We start from the raw sequence: 18,865 nt of genomic DNA on the forward strand, positions 1-18,865 counted from the left end.
GTCCTGCATCGATAGATCTTAATGAATTGGTAAATAAGGGTGAAGATTACACTTGACAAGACCCCAACATTTCTCATTCATACCGAGACAAGATTTATGTAACCAATTAGGTCCATAACAGGGGAAATTGGTCAGGAGAAAAATCATCTTTTCAGAAGAAAATGACCAGAGTCTAACCCTGGACAAACCCAGATAAAAGGGAGTCTTTAACAGTGGCTTAGTCACACACCAAACAGCCAGCTGGAGGTTTTCAAACGGAGATCACTCCTGCCTCTCTCAGGATTTTTAGGAATTGATTTAAAAATACTACCAGCTATAGCTACCCGCCCCACTACAGTACCAGCTACAACAGCTACTTTACATTTTAAACACAGCCAGCTAATCACTCTAGACCCCATCTGCATAATGTCCAAACCATGGATGATGGAATCAATAGATACAAAATTAAGCTCTCGCCCAACAAAGGATCCACTTTGATGTGCAAATGTGAATTCAAGGAGGTACTCCCCCCCCCCCCATTCCCTCCCTCTGCCCCCCCCCCCCCCAAAAAAAAAAAGAAGAAGAAGAAAAAATATATACAAATCAATCATTTCTATGGAGACTTCACTTAACGTTTGATACGTCGATTTAGGAATCATTTGCATTTTCTCAATTATTTAATTTCCACATCCTACAATTCTAGGAATCAGTTGGCACCCTCTTTTGCCATAAAACAAAATATATAAATCTGATAATGGTGCTGATCATCAATAGCCAACGACAGCCCGGGACGATCCAAAGGGCGGGAGTGAACAGAGGTGGAAAATTACAGCAAAGTGATACCGGAGCCGCCTCGTTTCAGCTCTCCCCTTCAAGCACATGCAAATGAGCGTGGTGCTGCTTAACTGCATCATTTATGTGGATAATAGCGGCATCATCATTACGGGACTCAAATTAAATTACATCACAATTAGCATAACAAAGTGATTGGTTAAACTTTCAAAACAAATACTCAGTTCTGCTAATGAACAGTGTTAATTGGCCACGGTGCATTCTAAATAAAACATGTAGGTAAACATGTGTTTTATTTAAACAATTTCAAAATTCATTGTTTCTGAGAGACACAAAGAGAGAGAGAGAGAGAGAGATAGACAGATAGAAATAAAGAATAAGGAGAGGGGGGGAAAAAAATCTCCAAAACAGAATATCGCCATGGGGATTTGTAAGCTGAAATATAAAATGTGTAGCATTTAATTTTATTGCACTAAATAACCTATTATATTCAGGACTCTGGAGAACAATGTAAATTATCTGCCTTCAAAATGGAGTTGGGCCAATTCTCCACGTGAACTAATCACATAGCTCATTATGCATCTGGGTATTAAATTATGAAGAGGAAGCCTATCCGCATTCCAGCACAAAGACCTATGAAATGTTAATAATATACTCACAATAGCCCAATACCATGCTTTACTCCATGTCATGAATATTTAAGTAAACAAATTATTCACACGCCTTTGATAAAGATAATTATATTTCGCCCGCTTATAATTTCAGTGACCCTCCCTCTCTCTCCTGTCTTATAGGACTGGATCTGTACAGATATGCTGTTCTGAGATATACCCTATAAAGTTTAGGATCCTTCCTTGCACATTTTTTTTTTTATCTAGCTAAATAAATCCAAATAAAAGACCCCCCCCCCCTAGTAAAACAAATATCTGCAACTCGTTCACATTTGATCTTTATTAGCTTATAAAGAATCCCGGTGACGGGGAAGCCCTTTCTATTTAATCACCACAAGACCAGTAAAATCTCATCCGAAAAAAAAAACATTACTTTCACCTCTTGATTTTAATTGTCAATCATCTGCCCATTAGTAACGCAGTAAACTCCACATCAACACAACATCCTAAACAGCAGCCCAAACGGCACACGTCAAAGAAAGAGGCAGACACAAAGCTAAGACGGCTAAGAGCTCCGAAAAGCAGCATGTTCGGGTCCACAGTCAAACACTAATCACCAGCCCGACCATTCACTCATCAAGAGCAATTAACCACCAGCACATGAGCGCACAACCCACGGAAACACACAGAGCACAACCCGAGCCACAGTACAGCAGCTAAATACTAGACGAGCAGCCCGCCTTCCTACCGATAAAACATAGCATAGAGAGAGAGAGAGAGAGAGGTGCGTGGAGAGGAGGATGAGAAAGGATGGATGAAGATGGAGTTCCTTGGTTTTATTACCTGGAGGTGAGGAGTAGTGTCAGAGACAGTGTCTGGTGGCCAGAGAAGGAAAGCTGTTGGTGTTGTTTGCAGTGGTGAGGAGCAGACTGGGGTGTCACAGGGGGAGAGGGGCTTCTATCTGTGTCATCACTCCAACTGTGTTTATAGAGGCTCGCATCATAAACAAGACAACGCCGCCACTGCTCTTCCCTGCCTCTCTCGAAGCCCTGTTCATGCATACTTAAATCGCCCCCGTCGCCCATTAAAAAACGGCCCTCCTGACAATTATTCTATCATTTCCAGTTGTCACCGGGCAATTACCAACAGGCAGCCCCTCTCAGACAGGCCCAATAGGAGCTGATCAGAAGGAGAGCGAGAGAGAGGAGAGAGGGGGGCTGCTGCCTGCCTTCTCAGGCAGAGAGAGAGAGAGGAGAGAGAGGGAGTGAAAAAAGTGCACAACATGGAAATGTATAGCCTAGACACAGTGCCTTCTCTCTCCTGACACACAGGACATAATTAGACCATCATACACCTGGCCTGCCGACCGCTGATGAAATATATCACAATTACTTGAAAACACTACTTATCATTTCGCTCTCCTTTTTTATTGCCTTTGAAGACATTACAATTATTACGGCTTGGTCTCTGATCTGAGAGTGACCTTCAAAAACAATTAAAAAAAATATAATAATAATTTTTACTACTGCTTTTGGCTAGTGAGTGAGAGGGTAAGCGAGTGAGTGTGTGAGAGTGAGTGCAGCGTGTGTGTGTGTGTGCGTGTGTATGTGTGTGTGTGTGTGTGTGTGTGTGTGTGTGTGTGTGTGTGTGTGTGTGTGTGTGTGTGTGTGTGTGTGTGTGTGTGTGTGTGTGTGTGGGGACCTTTACACGCGTACATGTAGAGCGTCTGACTCCTCACAGGATGCGAGCCGGGTCTCCCCTCGTGCCTCGTCTGCACGCTTGCGAGGCGACTCTTTCTCACACCGCTCGCTCTCAACGCACATCTGCTACTTGCAGGAGCTCTCCTTCTCTTTCTCTCTCTCGCTCTCTCTCTCTCTCTCACACGCACACACACACCCACACACACACACACACACAAACACACACACGCACACACGAGCGAGCTGCCTCAGCTCTCGCCGGCACAGCCTGCATCCCTACCTGGCGGCGCGTCGAGGGGAACTAACTAACCGGCTGAGGGAGAACCGCAGCTGAAATGGAGCGTTTTCGGACACCCTGGGAGAGAGGTATGTGTGCCTGGCTTTATTTCTAACACAGCTCAGTGCCTTTCTCAGCGTCTCTGTCTCTGTGTCGCTGTCTAAACAGGCAGAATAGGATTAGTGGGAGAGAGCGAGTGTAGCAGAGCAGCCTGTAGCCTCGGCTCTGTGCACTGTGCTCCGGGAGAGAGAGAGAGTAGGAGAGCTCTTAAAAACAATTAGACCCGTCGCTCTATCTATTACTGGATAACTGCCCTCAGACCACACCACACAGATGTACGAATACACACAGATATGTTCACAAACACAAATCATCGAGACAAACTGCTAATAAAGTAGAGAGAGAAAGTAACCAACCTTTGAAACAATGACAAGAGAGAACTCCACTCCCCCGCGTAAGAGTCATTTGAAGATATTCTTAGACGCCTCGGAGCATTAACAACGGCGCATCAAGGGGGGAAAAATGCCACTGGTAGAAAACAGCTTCAGGGAGAGGGGGAAAGAGAGAGAAAAAAAAGGAGGAAAGAAAAACTAGCTGACGCTAACTGTCAAAGACATCATCAAAAAGGTATTTCCAGCAGTATTGACACTACTGTGAGAGAGCACCTCTGCCTGCTCACGTCCAAGACCCATTGCACTTCAAAATCTGGTAATTAAAACCCGTCAAGCATCCCCTCTGATTGTTTTGGCACCCGAGGACCAATCGTACACAAAAATCAGCGGTTTGATTGCAAGGGTAGGGGGAAGTAGGGGGTGGTAGGAGTTGGCAGGGGGGTGGGAGGGGGTAAGTGGGGGGTGGGGGGGGTGTTTTTCTTTCTGCGTAGCATGCGTGAGGAGTGGCAAAGGTTCAGCAGCGGACCAGGCGTGATCTCCAAACAGTGAGTGACTTTTTCACTTATTTCCTCAGGAAAACACCAGTTACAGAAGAGTGTCGGCCTCTTCTGCCATGCAGCTCTCACGACTCCGATTAATATGCCTCTGCCTTCCCTTTTCAGGGCAAGCCTGCAACAATGTGCTGCAAGCCTGGCGAAACTCAAAAAAATGCCTCTTTTCAGATGAAGTATTCGAGCGGAGGGGAGAGAGACAAGGGGAGAAAAGAACAGCAGACAAGTTTTTCACAGCTTTTCCTCCGCCCGCATCAGATAAAGCTTCGCAACCACTCCACAAAAGACACATTTGTCTTTACAGATGCTCATCAAGCCTCGAGTCTTTTGCACAGTGCATTTCATCATTTAGCGATGGTTAATCGGAGCCAAAGAACAACCGTCCTCTCTGTCTGCCAGCTACAGCGTTGCCACATATTTGTTGTACTATAAACAACACACACCGGCAGAAACGAGACGGAATATTTTGAACTAATGCTGTTTGTTAATTTTCTATTTCTCTCCCTCTCCCTCTCTCTCTCTCTCTCTCTCTCTCTCCCTCTCTCTCTCTCTCTCTCTCCCTCTCTCTCTCTCTCTCTCTCTCTCTCTCTATCTCTCTCTCCCTCTCTCTCTCTCTCTCTCTCTCTCTCTCTCTCTCTCTCTCTCTCTCTCTCTCTCTCTCTCTCTCTCTCTCTCTCTCTCCCTCTCTCTCCTGCATGCCACAGATGTTTTCCTTAGCTACTCCAGCAGACAGGAATCTACTAGCAGAGAAGAAAGTCTCGGTATCCCCCAAGAGAGCAGTACAAAGCCCAGTTTGCACACAGCAGATGCAAAAGCAAGTCCATCTGCTACCAGCTCACAACACCACATGGACTTGGGAGATTTAATCCTAGGCTTCGTCTGGCTGGCTGTGTTTGTGTAGACACCACTGAAACAAGAGGAGGGGAGGCTGATGTGGAGGAAAGGGTTGGTACAACTCACACAGGCTTCCCCAGACCAGAAACACACGTGTCCCCACAAGTGTGTGTGATAGTGTGTGTGCTAGTGTGTGTGTGTGTGTGTGCGCGCACAGGCGTACGTGCGTGTGTGTTTAAGTCTGGTGAAACTCTCCTTACAGCATAAACAAAGATAAACAGGCACAAATTCACACGCACGCGTGCAAACATGCACGCCTAGACAGTGAGAGTAGGCAGAGCAAGAACTTTCATGTTCCGAGAGATGCACCCAAGGCAGGCATGACAGATTTATTTAGTTAAAGATCCAGCCTCTAACTCAGGGTATAAGACCACTTGAACTCACAGCTCGGAGCAGTGCAGTTGGCATGATTTAACAGGCTCTGAGTAGCACATTATATACCAACCGGCAAGATTTGAGCTGTATGATATCATTATTAAAACAGAAACAGCGGCCAAAAAGATTTAACATTTTCATTTGCCTTCACTGTCTGAAGCAGCGTGGTAAACACTTAACAAGATCAAGAGGGAGCTGTGCCTGAGAAACGGCTAGCGACACACAACTGTCTCAATGCTCTAAATTGCTTTAAGCGCAAACATTAGGCCGAGCAATTACACCCATTTTACTTTCAACACGCTGAGCCACGTGGCTACGATGCTCCTTCAACACCCCATAAACCACTTGGAGGGCCATCCTTAAAAAGACAAAACACAAGACAGTGCTCTGGGCGTTGAAAAGCCACCCAGCCACCCTCCTTGACATTGTCAGCCAGAGAACAACAAGACACTGTGCATCACTAACACTTCACTGTGTGTTTTCTGCCTGTATTTCTTCCAGTCCTTCACACCACCAAGGTCAATAAGGACAAACAACGCCACCAGCGTCCCTTCACCGTGGCAGAAGAAGAGACGTGGGTAGCAGGGGGGTAGAGAGGAGGGTAGTGCCTGGGTGGGGGATGGTAATAACTATGGCAGTTGCAGTGGTGGTGTAGGTTTCTATCTCGGAGCGATGGCATCATTTCCATAGCAACCCTTAATTTTCAATTAAAGCAGACACAAAGCTTGTTGCCCGGGGCCATCAGACAGTGTCAAGAGCCTCACGTTCCACACTTCCACGCTGGAGACTGAGACCATGGCCGCTGCCACCACCACCACCATCACCACCAGCGCCATTGGGCTAGTCAATCTCACAGGCAGCTGCCTGGGCTCAGGGCTGACACAGAGATACACAAAGCCTATTTCACCTTACCCACCATTAGAATGATTTATTGTGGCCAAAACACTTCAACGCTGAAACAAATGGAAATTAAAAGGGAAGGGGAAAACACTGGTGTGGAACTGCCACTTAGAGGTGCTGCGTTTGAAAAAAATGCATTAAAAAGGGGCCCAGCGACGGAATGAGTCTGGAGTAGAGAGAGAGTGAGAGAGAGAGAGAAAGAGAGAGAGAGAGAGAGAGCGAGAGAAAGGAAGATGGAGAGAGTGAGAAAGGGAAAGATAGAAAAAAAAGACCCTATGGCAAGGTTCCCCAACTGGCGGCCCATGGGCCGAATTTGGCCTGTGGGTGGTTTTATTTGGCCCTCCAAGTTTTCTGACTAAAAAAATATTTATATAAAAAGAAAATTGTTGTTAGAATTTTCATTGTTGGAGTGTAAAAACAACAGGAACACAGCTGACTTGTGATTTTAATTTTGGAAATCCGTTCCCAAGTATTCCCACGCATAATAGAGAGACACGTGATCATATACAAATGTAAGCAAGGTTTGAAATGATTATGTTGTAGTCAAATATTATATCTGTTTGGGCTTCTTGCAGTCTACAAATGATTTGTAATTATATTCCGCCTCCCCCGACCATCCACTCAAGAATAAAATCAGCCGGCGGTTGAATCTATTTTATGACCCCTGCCCTACGGCTTGTGTGTGCAGTGACTGAGAGAGTGTGTATTTGTTTCAGCCCTTTGCCCAAACGCCATGATGTTCACTTTGCATGGAGGGTTATCCACATGAATTCACTCCTCCTCTCCCCTCCCCTTTAAACCAGACCAGACCAGACCAGAGCTACAATATGCAGTGATCAGCTGAATGTACGGTGCCTCTCCTGAACACCAAACACACTGCACTGGTACTGACAGTTGGACTTCATGCATACAGACAGACACCTGCAGTATTTTTATTTTGCAGTATAGAATGAGCATCCCTATTAGTATATCTACCAACAGACCACCTTCATGTCACTATGATACGTTTCCAAAAGCAAAACTGAAAAACACAGTTATACTGCATGTATACACAAACACATTAACAAGACATAATGATCTTAAGCCTTTTATCCCCCCCCACAACAAGTTGAATGCGGCCAAAATGGACCATTAGAGCTCAGTGATTATATTAGAGGAGGCTGAATATTTTTAATATACTGTACTTAAGCACTGGAGTATCCATGGCAACTTCCCTGTGCCTTGCTAAGAACGATCCCTAATGAAATCCATATTAAGTAGCCTATAATGATAGTGTCCAAACATATTTGCATAGATATTTCAGATGAAGGGAGAAGTGGGAGAAAGGGAGAGACAGAGAGCAGCTGCCACAGTCACAACAGCAAGAATATGTTTTTAATCAGTCATTCATCTAAAAAGAGAAGCAGGAGCCGGCCCCGACTGAGCCAAGCAGCTGTATTGAGGAAAAAAAAGACATTCAGATTCACAGAGACGTAGCCTAACAGATCGAGACAGCAACTCAGTGTATTAATCAAGATTTACAGTATGCCACTTCCATCCAGTGGCTAAAAATGAGCTGTTAAGTGAATAGTTTAAACTGGTGGTCACTGGGCAGCTCACCAACCCTAACCTTCTAGGCTGGCCGCTTGCCTCTCTTTAGGCTCCCTCCCTCCCCTATATTGGAGTCTCACATTCGACTTCCATTTGCGACTTTGGCCCGGTGCCCAACAGGACATCCCAGAGTGAGTGTTTGCTTGACTCAATATCAACAGGCCGAAAAAGCAGCTTGAGGTGGAACTGCCCAGCCTTCAGTTCCTATTGAAAATAAACCCGGCTGCACATTCATAAGGACAGAAATATCAACATGCTCCGCGAGGAGCCACGTACAGCACTCACTCAGCGCCGTTCCACTGGCTTCAGCTCTCTCTCTCTCTCCTCTAGCTGCTTAATGATACCTGCCTGCCTAGCTGCACCCCTTCCCTTCTCTTCTCTTCCACCAGCCCCCAGCTTGCAGGCAGGGGAACCGAAGTCTATATGTTACTGCTGCAGCGGAGGAAAATAAAAGAGATAGAAATGACAGAAGTCAGACAGTTCAAGCTGACCGGGCACTTCAAACAGAAAAACTGGGGGAGAATGCGACAGACACTCCAGGTTAAATTGGCTCTTCGGCGCCCCGCTCTCCTCTCTCCCTTTAAAATATAGGTTTTCTTCAAAAGACGTATTTGAATTAGACGCGTTGATGAAATCAAAGGCTCGGCTGTGTGGGTAAATTTAAACAAGCAAGTGCACCTCACAGCAGTTTACCTATTATACAGCAGATTGGAGACAGATGAAAGTCTAGGAGCATAGCAGACAACTTCCCCTTTTCTCACCGTAGATATTATCATATTGTAAAGGCTGCAATTTGAATTCGATTCGTACTCGCATTGAAAAATACATGGATATTGGGTTTTAATGTTCCTGGCCTGGCAAGGTGTCATCAGATGAAAGAGAACGGTTAAGGATTCACACAATAGCCCGCTTCCCCAGATGTATTTCCCGTTAGAGATAAATAGGAAAGCCATTTCTGACCTTCACACACCGTGTGCTGAGGATCCCACGGCTTCCCATAGTCTTCACATAACCGTAGCTACGCTGTTAAACGAGAGTTGAAGACTAAGTCCAGTGAAAATCAAAAGGCCGCAGCACCTGCATTTTAACACACCACAAACTGCCTCTACTTTGTCAACTTAGTAGAAGCAGTTTGTAGATTCCATATAGTGGAGTTAGTTTGGTAACATAGATACACACTGAGTGCTCTTTCCATGACATAGACTCACCAGGTGAATCCAGGTGAAAGCTATGATCCCTTATTGATGTCACTTGTTAAATCCACTTCAATCAGTGTAGATGAAGTGGAGGAGACGGGTTAAAGACGGATTTTTAAGCCTTGAGACCATTAAGACATGGATTGTGTATGTGTGCCATTCAGAGGGTGGATGGGCATGAGTAAAGATTGAAGTGCCTTTGAACGGGGTATGGTAGTAGGTATGTGCCAGGCGCACCGGTTTGAGTGTGTCAAGAACTGCAATGCTGCTGGGTTTTTCACACCTTCAGTTTCGCATGTGTATCAAGAATGGTCCAACACCCAAAAGACATCCAGCCAACTTGACACAACTTTGGGAAGCATTTGACTCAACATGGGCCAGCATCCCTGCGGAACACTTTTCTACACCTTGTAGAGTCCATGTCCCAATGAATTGAAGCTGTTCTGAGGGCAAAACAGAGTGCAAATCAAAATGAAGAAGGTGTTCCTATTGTTTTGTACACTCAGTGTATATAGACGGTAGATTAGATGGTGTTTAACAGGTCAGTGCTATCAGCAGCAGTTCAGTGGTACATAGATCTGTCCTGTCTGGTACTGGAGCTCCACTCACCTCACTGTTCTGAACTACCACTGACACACAGAGGCCATCCATTCATGACAGTAATACCATTCAACCGGACACCAATTACATAAAAGAAAACTTAAATTAATTCCGGAAAAATGGCATCTCACCAAAGAATAATAAAGTCATTATATGGACATTTCTAACTGAACCGTTTTCCACACCGCCGCTAATTTAAACCTAATTTTTACTAGCCACTAATTCGGCGAGGGCGGGATAGGAATTACATCTGGAGGTAATTCTCAGAATGGAGCGGAGCCCAGTGGAGGCTACCCAAATAAAAAAGGGGAACTATTCAGGAGAGTGGGAGTTCCGGGCTCTGAAACTGCACTTCTCGCAAAAAAACTGTTTTCATCGTGCTGTCATCAGTCTGGGCTTAAAGAAGACGTAGGTGTTGCAGGTGGAGAAAGATGATTTCTGGAGATGGAGGTGTGGAAGGGAAGAAGGGAATGAGAGAGAGGGAGGGAGGGACAGAGAGTGAGCGAGAGAGAGAAAGAGAGAGAGAGATAGAGAGAGAAGGAGAGAGAGGCAGGAAAGGGAGGAGAGCTACTCCAGCTGGACATCTGTAGAGACCCAAGGCGGGGGGGTTTGTGAAAAAGGCCAGGGGGTCAGAGAGGACCTGCAAGCTGGTGGGATGCCAGCTCTGTTAAGTCTTGGTTTATAATAAGCTCTACACTCAGGCTGGTGGCAAACACACACCTGAGGTTCTGGAACTGAGATGCTGGACCAGCTCTCTCTATTTTACCGCACCTGGCGGTCAACTTTTGGTCAACAGTCTCAAAGAATTTACTCAGTGAAGGTACAGTGGTTGCTTGTCTGGAAACTTTTGCGGAATGTCATTTTTTGAATCCTGAAGTGGAGGTGGACTCCTAAAACTCTGCATTCACAAGGGAGGAAGTGAGGGAGGGGAAGAAGGAGGAGATAGGGATTCAATTGTGAGCGTGGCAAAACACACCAATCAAGCTTCTTTCTCCGTCTGGTTTGGTTTCCAACAATCCAATAGCGTGAAAAGTCGCTCTGTAAACGGGACGTTTACATTCGATACAGGAACGTGCAGTTCCCAGATATACGCCACAACCACCCCCTCCACCTCCTCTTCAGCAGAAAATTTGTTTTCCAAATGAAAATAAACTGAGGCCGGCTGGTTTGAGGCAGTTAAACTCAGGAATATGAGATCAAATAAAGGCTCCCGTGGAGGCTGAAAGGAGAAATGAAATCACTTCTGAGAGGGAGATGTACCTCGTAATAAAATGACTTCTTTATATCTTTCTAAACGGCACATTTTCCTCAGGAGTGGTTAAGGCTTTCCTCGGTCAAAGACAGTATATGCAAGTGGCAATTTTTACTTCTGGTAGATGATTCTGTGGCACACTTCTCGAGACTCGGTGTGATGCTCTGCAATTTGCCTCGGAAAATGAAAAAAGTCTTTCAAGCAACAAGTTTTTGGCTGAACTTTGGTGGAGTTTAGAAGTCACTTTGATGGTTTTCCCGGAAACATGTCAATGTCAATGAAAACTCCAATGTTCCATCCAATTGAAAATACCGGGAATGGCAATAAGCTCCACATTGCTTTTCAATGACTACCTGTTTCGTTCCAGTGCACTCTTGTATGGTGGGCTCAAGTATGTGGTAGATTGCCAACCATCCATGGGCATACACCACAAACAAATAGAGACTCATCTTGCAGGGTGGGACAGTGAATGAAGAAGAACGTCACTTTGAAAATAGTCACCTACTGCAATTATTACACGGACATTTCATTTGGCATTGGGACAATTGCCTGAACACAGAGTGACCGAGCGGGTGTAACTAGCTAAACAACATGTCATTGATTTTGTGTTTTTTTTAAAAAAAGGTACAGTCACAATGACTTTCAGACCACATTTTAGCCATAGCCAGGCGGCCAACGTATGAAGAGGACAGTTGGAGGAACACATGATAGTTTATTATAAAGAGGCTATTAAAGTTGCAATAAAAAGACATTAGCTGGAGAAATGAGCCACTTACCAGTTCTCTTCCTCACTACCTTAAAAGCTGTCCACATTCAGGGCTTTGAGTGGAGGGAAAAGCAGACGGCGATGGCATTAAAAGTGGGACTAGGCGCACAATTTTATCAAGACAGAAATTGATGGTGGGCTTGAGAGCGGCGTGCACGCCGTAACATGGTTGGTTTCAAAATGACAAGGAGAAAGGTCATATTTTCGAAATTTGTCGGAGAAAATTTGAGTGGCTTAAACTCAAGGAGTTTTTTTTTTTTAAGTGCAGTGTACGCTACAATGGACATAACTCAGTGAACACCCTCATTTTGTAGAAATTGCCCACAAACGAAAGCAACCCTCTCTTGTAGTCAACTCTTGACTCATGTAGAGAACACGTGTTTTTCTATCACTTTTGATGTATTTTTAAATGGGGTGCTGTGAAGGTTAATCCAAGAAAACCCAACACTTAATTAAAGCAATTAACTTAAGTCGTTCCCAAGTCCCCAACAGTTACAACAAACGTGTGATGCGTTCTGTGTTTCTCCACAGGCTTGTTTTTACTCTCTTGGCATGCAATTAAATGGTTTACGACAAGCTGATGATATTTTGCTGAGACAGACTTCATCTCTGCGTAATAGGGAACATCGTTTTCGGTGACAATCGAAAATGTTTGTGTTTACAAACATTAGATTAATGAGTTAGTTTACATGCATTTAGAGACCATTCTCACTACAGATCCTCTCGCATCAGATCCCAAAATAGTTATTGGATTGTGCATCTCACGCAGTTTACAGTCATATACTGGGACGATGTTGTGAAGTTATTATCTGGGTGGGTTTTAATTTACAACACAGACACCCAATTATACTGTATTTAGAGGGTGTACTAACTTGAGGAGAACATTCTGACATCATTAAACTTTCTATCCCCTTTCTATTTTGCCCTGCCCCGTCGAAGCCTGTTCCTATCTATTGAGAAAGATGGATGGCAGATGGGGCTGTTTCTGACAGCTTAAAAGTGCCCATCAGCTGCTGCAGAGATGTTTCACAGCACATCCCACCATCCCATCCACCCTGCACCTCCCCAAACAAACAGCAGACTCAGACTTCAAATACATAGCAGGACTATTAGGTAATCCCTCCTTTGTTCAGACCCACTGAGCCTCACTGACTAACCAACCTCCCTCCATCTTCTGGGGATGCCTCTCAAATGGCACCCTATTCCCTTTATAGTGCCCTAGCTTTGGCCAGGGCCAATGCGGTCTCTGGGAGTAGTGTGCTATAAAAAAAGGAATAGGGTGCCATTTGGTACGCAGCCTTCTTTGCTGTTCCAAACTCCTTCCCCTGTTCCAAACTGACAACGGAACACTTCACGCTGACACACACACACACATAGGGGGAGTGTTTGATGATGAATGATAGTAGGAATTATCTGGGAAAATATGCACATGGTATCTAATGGCAGTGAGGTAAAGCATTTGTTGTGTCACGATGATGATGACAGTTCTCTGGTTTAAAGAGAGGATGGGGAGGTGACACAAGGGCTCTTTGTTCGGACCGGACAAATCTGGGGTTTCTTTTTGGATATTCAATATCCTGCAAGGTACCCGACAGAGTTACAGTAGTCTAGTGTCTGGAAGTTTGGCTAGGACGAGAGAGCACAGAGGGCAGAGGTTCACTAAGTGAGTCTGTTGTATTGTCGAATGGCTTTTTAGAGCAATTGCTGAGTGGTTTGCGTGAGTCGCTTCCAACAAAGCCTGGCAAATCAATCTGTGAAGAAATGCTACACAAGCCAGATGTGGCACTACTGCACAAAAAGAAACAAAACAACCCACTTGTACAAGAAGACCACGCAGAGCCTAAAGTACTTAAAGTACACAAAATGATACGGTTCAATGCCAAAATGCTGACAGCCCAGTTTCTGTTGAAAACCTGCTTGTTATTTTAGGTGGCTTCTCTGAAGTCCAATACGTCAAAGTGTGCGTGGAAACATCTTACTTTGAAAGGCATCTTCTTCCCTATTGACTTGACAAGATGCCGGGAAGAAATGAAAGACAAATGAGTCATTAATAGACGCCTTTTTATTTACAGTAGTTCTGTTTCTGAAAACACACCGCACACTTATAAATGCAAGGCTGGCTTTAGGGAGGTGAACTTTTCACACCTTTCAAAGCCACAAAATGTGATGTTTTTGGGGGGGGGTTTCTGCAGCTGCTGCTCTGCACTAATGCAAGACGGTGTCATATGAAAGATTTTCCTCTCCTCCCAAACCACAGGCCTGGTCATTAATGAAATACAGGCCGTGCAGTGAGGTCATACAAAGTCTAGATTTCAGCAGCCACACTTAAAAACCGCTCAGAAAGAATAGAGAAACATGAACACAAATCAGATTTCCAAGCTCCAAGGACAGGGAAAAATAAATAACTAGAAGAGAAAGCGCAGCACAGCCCCTGCCCTCCTCTCACATTTTCCTAGCACTTTGCAAACAACCGTCAACTGCTGCTCAGAAACAGTTCACAATGAGAGCAGACTAAACAATCAGATCCCAGCCAAGGAAAATGCTAAGCAACTCTGCACACAGGATGTCTCACCCTAATTGCCAACTATCAAATCTCACAATGGAATCTGTCCATTTGGCAAAAACCTTATAGCAAAACCTGGTGAAATGTCGTTTTAAAAAGTGTCAACTTTTTACCGGAAAAAAAGGGAGACGAACAGTTTTGAAAGGAATTTGATTTTTTACATTTGGCTTTGTATGATTTATTTTTCAGGGGGTTTATAAGGCTTACAGGAAGCTACGCAGACTGTGTGAGTGTTACAAAGAAAGCATTATTAGACAAAGGGTGTTTGGGGTCTTGTAAACTAATGATTAAAATCCCAAGCAGTTAGATAAACACATTAAATGGGTCCCTGAAGACACTAAGACTCAGAGAGAAAGAGAGAAGAGAGAGAGTGGTAAGAGAGAGAAAAGGGAGGAGAAAGGGAGAGAGAGACGGGGGGGGTTACTGGGGAGGAGAGACAGTGTAACTGGGATCAGGGGACAGACAGGTAGGAGGGAGACTGGGAGGAGGCACTGGGACTTGAGAAAGAGGGCTAATCGGACTGTCACTCCATGTGGCGCTCTGTTTTTTACCCGTTTTTTTCTTCCTCTTCAGTCAGAGTCGTGCTCTGAGATCCCCAAACTTCAAACATCCAGAATACCAGCACATTCATAAAACAGAACAGAACTACTGGGAATTAAAGAAGGCGGGGGGGGGGGGGGGGGGGGACACACACCAAACAGGTAGCAGGCCTCAACAGCAGATGGTAAAATTAACATTTCAACAGTTCCTTCCTTTCATGTAGGTCTCGGCAGTGCTGCCGCTGTTTTTTTCTGGGGAAAATGTAAGGGCTCGGTTTGGAAAGATGCAGGGTTGGAAAAAGCATCTGGAAAAAAGGGGGGAAGAGGAATATTGGCTTATTGCTCCTGATGGTCCTCTTCTATGAAAAATTAAATAGGTCTGTTTTGCAGGTTTCCCTCTCCGGAGTGCTCTAAGCTGTGCTATGGAAACATCATCTTGGTAATTTATACGCAAAAGAACACCTGGCGATGAAAGAAAATCCACTCAAACCCAATACGTTGACTCTTTCACCTCTCTTTTAATCGCATTCAATTCACGGTTCCCAATGAGTGGCGATCATCGAGATGGAGACACATACAACACAGCTTCATGGAGTTCACGTTTGATTTCGCGCAAATAAATATCGAGGCGTACTTGTCAAAAGATGCCCCTGAGACACTTATATTACAGCGAAGCATCTCTAAATAAAATGAACAGCCGGTCTCATTTCAGCCCATTCCAACGGAACGGCTCTGTAGTGCCCATTAATTTGGACACAGTTATGGCTAAATTACATGTGTTCCACCTCTGTGACATTTGAAATGCAATTAAAAGCTGGTTATGAAAGTGTGCGGACTTCCTCGCGATGAAGGGAAAGGGAATCACTCCCGTGATTAACATGCAAACGAGCTCACGCTGGCAGAGTAGATTGGGGTTTGAAAACCTCAATTACTTTTGTGTGATTATCTATTTACCAGTACACAGATCCCCATTTTTCATCTCCACCATGGGGAGACCCCTCCCCCCTCCCTCCCCCCCACGCAATGATTTGGGCTCAATTATACTCCCGCCTTTATTTATGATGCAGATATTACCGACATACCTGGTTATTTTTCACTATGGTATATCGCCTTGATGCAGGGTATTCATACACATGGAGGAGCATTATGAGGAGGAGCACCTATGAATGCTATGCTTAACCATTTAGTTTGGAGCACATGATATCTTCTTCCCCCCCCCCACCCCGGTCCCAAACCACCACCCCATATTTAAACTCAGTTTGGTTCATACTGGAAAACGAGGTGCCCTCACTTTATTTCTGACAGGATCAGGAGTAAAAGGGGGGAAAAAAGGTCAATAGCTCTCTTCTTGAACACTTACTCTTTCTCAGCCATTGTGCGTTTAGCATTTTATACTTTTAAGTTAGAGAAAGAACAAAGAATTAGAGGCTTTCAAAATGCGTGGAGGCCATTACTGAAACACTACCGACAGATAGTTGCCAGTATATCAAGTGTGGCGGCGACGGTAGGTAAGATGTGGTTTTAAATGAACTGCTGCAGCCATAGAAACACTCTCAGCCTTATGATCTACCGCCTGGTTGATGCAATTATCAACGGAACGCCTGGCAGCGTCAGAGGAATCTAATTTAATTAATTTAAACGGGTGAATAACTACGGAATTCCTGTTGTAAAAGATTTATATTGAAAATGAACATTCCTGGAATTCAGGAATTGGCAATGCTTGGGAAATACCAAACAATTGGGAAGTGTAACAGGCTATGCTTCATCTTTGAAGAGGTGCAGACGGATAAGAGGTCCGCTAAGGAAACAATGTTCATATCAGCGTTTAAGATACATCATTAACACTTTTTAAGAACATTATGTCGAAAATATCATCCAATAAATAAACAAATTGTTCCTTTACACTCAGTGAGGCACCTGAAATAAGACAAGCCTGAGGCCAGAACTATACTGTATATGTCACACTAATACTCAACTATCAGGTTTGTAGTAATATAATAACCTACCTTTTAACAAGTTCAATTATTGTTTTGTTTGTGAGAGTTCCTCCTTAACTTGTTTCCCTGAGCCATAGATAAAGATAGGGAAAGCCACTCTGCCTCAGGAGTAGAAGAGGGATCCCGGCTCTTTTGGAGCGTGCGGAACATACATAAAAAAAATCCCCTGTTGCTTTGGCCGGGGGCGCAGAGGAGGAAAAAGGAAACAGTGCCATCAAGTGAAATTTCTGAGGATTCCTCAAGTGCTAAGACAGACAGATCCCCCCCCCCCCCCCCCCTTCTGATTAGGGCTCTGACAGTAACAGTAATAGATACTTAAGCCTTCACTGTAGTGATCAGTGTTTGTGTTAACAACAATAGATATTTACCACTGACTGACTTGCACATATTTACAGGTATTCAGAGGTTTTTGAAATAGACATCTTCATAAATCTGACGAAAGATAGAAGACAGATATAGCCGGTACAGATGGGTTGTTCAGTAGACCGTGAAGGTGTTAATACAGTCCAGTGGAAGTTGAAGGCACAAGATATTTCTACTCAATGGATTGTCAATGAGCGCTGTTGAAGATTTCATCAGAAGTGCATAACAGTGGCTGGGAAATACAATGACATTTCAAACGGAGGAAAATCATTTTTGGAGAAACCTTTTGTCTCACGTTTATGTCGGCAGATTGACTTTAGATGCAGTATAATGTGAGGCCATCGGATTTTAGTTAGCTAACGTTAGCATTGCTAGCAATTTTTTTTTACAAACTTTGCTAGCTAATGACAAGCGTCAAGTCTAGGTCCGAAAAGCCCTTTTAACCAGCTACTACCCCCAAGCCATAAGACTCCTGAACAGCTAATCAAATGGATACCCAGGCTATTTGCATTGTCCCCACCCCCCATTTTTACGCTGCTTCTACTCTCTGTTTATTATCCATGCAGAGTCACTTGACCTCTACCTACATATTACCTCAATTACCTCAACTAACCGGTGCCCCCGCACATTGACTCTGTACCGGTACACCCTGCATATAGCCTCGCCATTGTTATTTTATTGTTGCTCCTTAATTATTTGTTATTTAAAAAAATATATCTTTACTTCAGTTAATTTGAATAAATACTTTCGTAACACTTGTTTTTTTCTTAAAACTGCATTGTTGGTTAAGCATTTCACCGTAAGGTGCCTGTTGTATTCGGCGCACGTGATAAATAACATTTGATTTGATTGACATCTGTCTAAAGTACATTTTGACGACATGATAATGACGGCGAAGTTGTTTCCTACTAAATATTTTGCCTACTTCAGCAATGTCATCGTATTTCCAAGCACTATAGTGTGATTTAGATGAAACAGTCATCGGCCTGGGCTTATTACGATTCTTGAGCACCACTATGGTGGAGGGCGGCTTAAGAACGCTCATAACCACGGCATGGCGCAACCAAGTGCCGGAGGTGCAACCAATGAATAGGTCCCCAGTCTACCAAGGTCCCCAATCTACCAGATTCACACTGGTTTATGCTCACTATCTAACAGTAAGCGTTTCTTAGCACCTCTTGGGGACACAGATAATTAAGAATCATGAAATGCCTTCAAAACAATGCTCATATCAATTGTATTGTGTGTACAGTGCAACGTAAGAATTCCAACTAACAAGAGAATCAAATGTTTTATATGAAAATCCATAACCTTGCCCATTGTTACACGTCCTTACACCCGGAAAAATATGCACTCCAGGATGTATAGACCATGGAAAACGAGGTGTAGACACTGCCGCCATCCCCGAGTGTGGAATGACAATTTGCATAATTAAACCTATATAAAAGCTAATTACATAAATAAATGAGTGAGGGTATCACAGAGAGAAAGAGTGTCTGTTCATATCCAGTGTTTAAACCTCCCCCTT

The 18,865-nt window shown here is 44.2% G+C and overlaps 1 protein-coding gene across 27 annotated transcripts in view; it reads right to left on the reverse strand.

The window, feature by feature from the left end:
* The window catches only part of foxp2 (forkhead box P2), a 114,634-nt gene that overhangs the window by 74,196 nt on the left and 21,573 nt on the right, over positions 1-18,865 (reverse strand). For 4 of the 27 annotated variants that reach the window (XM_090214272.1, XM_036957647.2, XM_090214270.1 and 1 more), the window contains exon 1: positions 3,776-4,150. The exons of 14 other annotated variants lie outside the window; for them this stretch is intronic. The gene's annotated coding sequence lies outside the window, so the exon portion shown is untranslated. Of the gene's footprint in view, positions 1-2,225; positions 2,611-3,775; positions 4,653-18,865 lie in introns of those variants that run through there. 9 more of the 27 variants (XM_090214265.1, XM_090214258.1, XM_090214260.1 and 6 more) reach the window with 8 other exon arrangements.

Source organism: Oncorhynchus mykiss, chromosome 21 (genome assembly GCF_057628025.1).
Source record: "Oncorhynchus mykiss isolate SJ-2025 chromosome 21, ASM5762802v1, whole genome shotgun sequence".
In the NCBI taxonomy this organism is placed as follows: Eukaryota; Metazoa; Chordata; class Actinopteri; order Salmoniformes; family Salmonidae; genus Oncorhynchus; species Oncorhynchus mykiss.